Raw genomic sequence first — 6,463 nt, forward strand, 5'->3', positions numbered from 1 at the left:
GCTAGTTGTTTGCTTCGCTACTTATTATACAGAGACTAGACGAAATCAAACTTTTTAAATTGTAGAATGATGGATACGTTTGCAAGATGTGAATAAAACCCTCATTCCTTATCATTTTTTTTCATACCCCTTAAACAGTTAGCGCTTCACCCCTTCACTGTTTTAGGTCCTAGGTATCATTATTTCAATTTCTGTCGCCGCCGTAGTCTTGGTTTCCCTACCGTTCGTCGATCCTTATGGACGAACGTTAATTCTCCGCGACTGTCAGATGGGCCAATTATTTCTATTTAGAATAATTCCCCATGTCTCACGGGGTGATCTTTTTATAGGAACATTTTTTTTAAATTTTTAAATAACTATTAAAATCTTGCTTCAGGTAGCTGCACTAGCTGTTAATCCTTCCTTTTTTACAGGATCATACACAACGGTTATTAGCATTATAATAATGATAAAAAAATAGGTAACTAAACGAGAAAGACGGGGGACAAATACTCACATTACGAATTTAAATGTGAGTCATGAAACATATATGGTCTCTGAATCTTCAGATTCGTCCGGACCGACTTAAATTGGATGGTTGCTGAAACAGACATCCAAATTTCAATGGGTAGCATGCGCAGGCAGTGTACATCAGCACTGGGAGTCGTGGTGGTGGACATAAGGAGTTTGAAATAAGACCCCAGGCGAAAACCGTACGGAATGAATCAGCGTATCGATGGAAAAAGTGTAGAGATTAACTAGTGATGAAAATTAGGCAGACGACTGCAAAAGCCACATGGTGAAGACGTGACTATGCCTGATATTGGGAGGCGACGCGACCAAACAGCCAAGATGACGCAGTGTTACAGAATCTGGCGGCGCGTAGTGTGTCTGAAAGTTGAGGCCGGCAAGAGGCATAGAAGTACGCCGCTAGAGGGTGCAAACATACACACGGAAGAAACACGGTTATTTAGCAACCAAAAGCTTGGAATCAATACAGAATAACTTAATGAGGAGATAGACAGTGAGTAATGCAACAGATACGTAGAGGGCAATTACAGGAAGCGCGGTAAGAGGCGCTAAGATAAAATTAAAAATACCATGCGAAAACGTCCTGTGATAAAACATTAGTGACATCAAAGATTACAGAGTGACCTATCAAACTTATGAAAATTGCAACAAAACCTATTACTGGAACATATAGACAAGTAACCACTCCATAGCCGTAAATTAATACTAAACATAGGAAGTACAGATACATCAGAAGTGGGCTGACAAAGGGACCATAAACTGAAAGAACCAATATTCAAAAATAAAAACGGTACCTAATGCATCAGTTTATGGTGGGATACCTGGGAGAGCAGAGGTCACAGGCAGACGAAGCTCGAGAGGATACTACGATGTCTGAGTTCTGGCTATGATTGGGGAACTGTTTTAAGGAGTTCAAAATATGTTCCACCTACACAACGTCAAGGAAATTGCCTTTGTTACCGTTACCTAAAATCCTTAAATTAGTGGACGGATTGTAAATAGTATGTTCACTTTCACGTAGGTGAGTGATAAGCGCAGATTTAGAACCCTGTGTGTGTGTGTGTGTGTGTGTGTGTGCATTCAAAATTAGTGCCACATTAAACATAAGGCAGACGATGAAGAAGTGAGCAGTATAACGATATGTTTACGTAATGTGTATACATAAACATACGTTATAAACGTCCCCGTTCGTAGTCGCTAATTATAACAATATGTTTCTTTTGTGCTGCAACATATAGCTATAATCGGCGCTGGAAATACACTCCTGGAAATGGAAAAAAGAACACATTGACACCGGTGTGTCAGACCCACCATACTTGCTCCGGACACTGCGAGAGGGCTGTACAAGCAATGATCACACGCACGGCACAGCGGACACACCAGGAACCGCGGTGTTGGCCGTCGAATGGCGCTAGCTGCGCAGCATTTGTGCACCGCCGCCGTCATTGTCAGCCAGTTTGCCGTGGCATACGGAGCTCCATCGCAGTCTTTAACACTGGTAGCATGCCGCGACAGCGTGGACGTGAACCGTATGTGCAGTTGACGGACTTTGAGCGAGGGCGTATAGTGGGCATGCGGGTGGCCGGGTGGACGTACCGCCGAATTGCTCAACACGTGAGGCGTGAGGTCTCCACAGTACATCGATGTTGTCGCCAGTGGTCGGCGAAAGGTGCACGTGCCCGTCGACCTGGGACCGGACCGCAGCGACGCACGGATGCACGCCAAGGCCGTAGGATCCTACGCAGTGCCGTAGGGGACCGCACCGCGACTTCCCAGCAAATTAGGGACACTGTTGCTCCTGGGGTATCGGCGAGGACCATTCGCAACCGTCTCCATGAAGCTGGGCTACGGTCCCGCACACCGTTAGGCCGTCTTCCGCTCACGCCCCAACATCGTGCAGCCCGCCTCCAGTGGTGTCGCGACAGGCGTGAATGGAAGGACGAATGGAGACGTGTCGTCTTCAGCGATGAGAGTCGCTTCTGCCTTGGTGCCAATGATGGTCGTATGCGTGTTTGGCGCCGTGCAGGTGAGCGCCACAATCAGGACTGCATACGACCGAGGCACACAGGGCCAACACCCGGCATCATGGTGTGGGGAGCGATCTCCTACACTGGCTGTACACCTCTGGTGATCGTCGAGGGGACACTGAATAGTGCACGGTACATCCAAACCGTCATCGAACCCATCGTTCTACCATTCCTAGACCGGCTAGGGAACTTGCTGCTCCAACAGGACAATGCACGTCCGCATGTATCCCGTGCCACCCAACGTGCTCTAGAAGGTGTAAGTCAACTACCCTGGCCAGCAAGATCTCCGGATCTGTCCCACATTGAGCATGTTTGGGACTGGATGAAGCGTCGTCTCACGCGGTCTGCACGTCCAGCACGAACGCTGGTCCAACTGAGGCGCCAGGTGGAAATGGCATGGCAAGCCGTTCCACAGGACTACATCCAGCATCTCTACGATCGCCTCCATGGGAGAATAGCAGCCCGCATTGCTGCGAAAGGTGGATATACACTGTACTAGTGCCGACATTGTGCATGCTCTGTTACCTGTGTCTTTGTGCCTGTGGTTCTGTCAGTGTGATCATGTGATGTATCTGACCCCAGGAATGTGTCAATAAAGTTTCCCCTTCCTAGGACAATGAATTCACGGTGTTCTTATTTCAATTTCCAGGAGTGTATATTTGCGAACGCCGACCGTTTGCGGCTGCCTCTTGTTGGATCGTCTGATCAGTCGGAAGTTGCATTGCAGAGGAGAGTAAATGCCTATTCAAAATATAATTACTTTTGGATAGCTCAACATGAATTTCCTAAGGGACCGTAGTTTATCATGCATTTACTAGTAGAATGAGGCGCGGAGAAAATATTTCGCCGCATACAACTTCCGTCCGATTTCGACAAAAGAATTCGTGACTGTGAACTCTCTATTTGGCAGAAACATAAAGAAAATTAAATAACTTCATGAAGGAGTGAGTCATAGATATTACACTAAATAAATAGTCCATACACCAATTCCATTTAAATCTGAATTTATGGCAATTAACAGATGAACTTACACTACAATGAAGAATTTTAACATGGATGCCGTTTTGACTGGCACTTCTCTTCTCGTAAAGACAATAATTCCTTTGACGCTTTCACATATACGTCGCACAATAAATTTACTGCTATGCAGTACTGCACTTTTACTTTACACTAAAATAATATTATTTTTAACGATAATAATAATACGGCTCCAAGACATGAGCGTCCGACACAATTTACAAGAGACAAGAGAAGAATGAGTAACTGTTCATGAAGAATACCTCGTACATAAAAAAAGAAATGTGTTAAAGTGTTCTTCTTCTGTCCGTTTTTCGCGCCGCGGTTTTCAAAGTCAGTAACTCACTGCATCTCTGACGGCGCTTCGACAATAAACAAGTTATGTCACAGGTCGTTCACCTTTCACATTCTCGCAACATTATTTGCTAACTGTAGCTGTTGCCGAGCGACTGCTCGATTACTGAATGATTTAAAATGATAAGGCAATCACATAATGTTACAGCAGTGACAACAATATAGCACTTCTCAATGAGTATGGAGGTAGAACAATCTCCTCGAGTCACGTTTTGTTATCAGAATGAGATTTTCACTCTGCAGCGGAGTGTGCGCTGATATGAAACTTCCTGGCAGATTAAAACTATGTGCCCGACCGAGACTCGAACTAGGGACCTTTGCCTTTCGCGGGCAAGTGCTCTACCAACTGAGCTACCGAAGCACGACTCACACCCGGTACTCACACCTTCACTTCTGCCAGTATCCGTCTCCTACCTTCCAAACTTTACAGAAGCTCTTCTGCGAAACATGCAGAACTAGCACTCCTGAAAGAAAGGATACTGTGGAGGCATGGCTTAGCCACAGCCTGTGGGATGTTTCCAGAATGAGATTTTCACTCTGCAGCGGAGTGTGCGCTGATATGAAACTTCCTGGCAGATTAAAACTGTGTGTCCGACCGAGACTCGAACTCGGGACCTTTGCCTTTCGCGGGCAAGTGCTCTACCAACTGAGCTACCGAAGCACGTCTCACGGCCGGTACTCACAGCTTTACTTCTGCCAGTATCCGTCTCCTACCTTCCAAACTTTACAGAAGCTCTTCTGCGAAACATGCAGAACTAGCACTCCTGAAAGAAAGGATACTGTGGAGACATGGCTTAGCCACAGCCTGGGGGATGTTTCCAGAATGAGATTTTCACTCTGTAGCGGAGTGTGCGCTAATATGAAACTTCCTGGCAGATTAAAACTGTGTGCCCGACCGAGACTCGAACTCGGGACCTTTGCCTTTCGCGGGCAAGTGGAAGGTAGGAGACGGATACTGGCAGAAGTAAAGCTGTGAGTACCGGTCGTGAGTCGTGCTTCGGTAGCTCAGTTGGTAGAGCACTTGCCCGCGAAAGGCAAATGTCCCGAGTTCGAGTCTTGGTCGGGCACACAGTTTTAGTCTGCCAGGAAGTTTCACGTTTTGTTATGTTTCATGAAAAACATGTATGATGAAAAAGTTGTGAGCGAAACTTTATAACTAAATATTAAGACATGGTTCTAAATATCACTACAAAGAGATGACCACCAGAGATACTCAACAGAATGGAAAATGTTGATACAGTAACATACAATACTGGCCATTAAAATTGCTTCACCACGAAGATGACGTGCTACAGACGCGAAATTTAACCGACAGGAAGAAGATGCTGTGACATGCAAATGATTACTTTTTCAGAGCATTCACACAAGCCTGGCGAAGGTGGCGACACATACAACAATGAGGAAAGTTTCCAACCGATTTCGCAAACACAAACAGAAGTTGGCCGGCGTCGCCTGGTGAAACGTTATTGTAATGCCTCGTGTAAGGAAGAGAAATGTGTACCATCACGTTTCTGAGTTTGATAAAGGTCGGATTGTAGCTTATCGCGATTGCGGTTTATCGTGTGGCGACATTGCTGCTCGCGTTGCTCGAGATCTAATCACTGTTAGCAGAATATGGGATCGGTGTGTTCAGGAGGGTAATACGGAACGCCATGCTGGATCCCAACGGCCTCGTATCACTAGCAGTCGAGATGACAGGCATCTTATCCGCATGGTTGTAACAGATCGCGCAGCCAAGTCTCGATCCCAGAGCCAACAGATGGGGACGTTTGCAAGACAACAACTATCTGCACGAACAGTTCGACGACTTTTGCAGCAGCATGGACTATCAGCTCGGAGACCATGGCTGCGATTTCCCTTGACGCTGCGTCACAGACAGGAGCGCCTGCGATAGTGCAATCAACGACGAACCTGGGTGCACGAATGGCAAAACGCCATTTTTTCTGATGAAAGGTTCTGTTTACAGAATCATGATGGTCGCATCCGTGTTTGACGACATCGCGGTGAACGCACATTTTTAAGTGTGTATTCGTCATCGCCATATTGGCGTATCGCCAGGCGTGATGGTATGGGGTGCCATTGATTACACGTCTCTGTCACCTTTTATTTTTGAGATGTGGTGCTACAGACGAATGTTGAAAATTAGGTGGACTGACACGGTAAGGAATGAGGAGGTTCTGTGCAGAATGTGACAGGAAAGGAATGTGTGGTAAACACTGATAAGGAGGACGGACAGGATGATAGGATATCAGATGAGTATAGGGTAATATCAACAGCAACAGAAAATGGTATACCGGGAGTAGGATTCTTTATGAATAGGAAGGTAGGGCTGTTCAGTGATAGGGCTGTTCTTATCAGAATCGACAGCAAACCAACACCACCGACAACGATAGTTCAAGTATATATGCCGACGTCACAACCTGAAGATGAAGAGATAGGGAAAGTGTATGAGGGTATTGAAAGTGTCGCAAAGTATGTAAAGGAATATGAAAATCTAATAGTCATGGGAGAATGGAATTCAGTTGTAGGGAAAGGAGTAGAAAAAAAGGTTACGA

General features: G+C 45.9%; 1 non-coding gene across 1 annotated transcript; it reads right to left on the reverse strand.

The window, feature by feature from the left end:
- Nucleotides 1–4,494: 4,494 nt before the first annotated feature.
- Nucleotides 4,495–4,569, reverse strand: Trnas-cga (transfer RNA serine (anticodon CGA)). Its single transcript has one exon. It is a non-coding gene; the product is annotated as a tRNA-Ser (tRNA).
- Between the last annotated feature and the right edge of the window lie 1,894 nt (nt 4,570–6,463).

Source organism: Schistocerca gregaria, chromosome 2 (assembly GCF_023897955.1).
Source record: "Schistocerca gregaria isolate iqSchGreg1 chromosome 2, iqSchGreg1.2, whole genome shotgun sequence".
In the NCBI taxonomy this organism is placed as follows: Eukaryota; Metazoa; Arthropoda; class Insecta; order Orthoptera; family Acrididae; genus Schistocerca; species Schistocerca gregaria.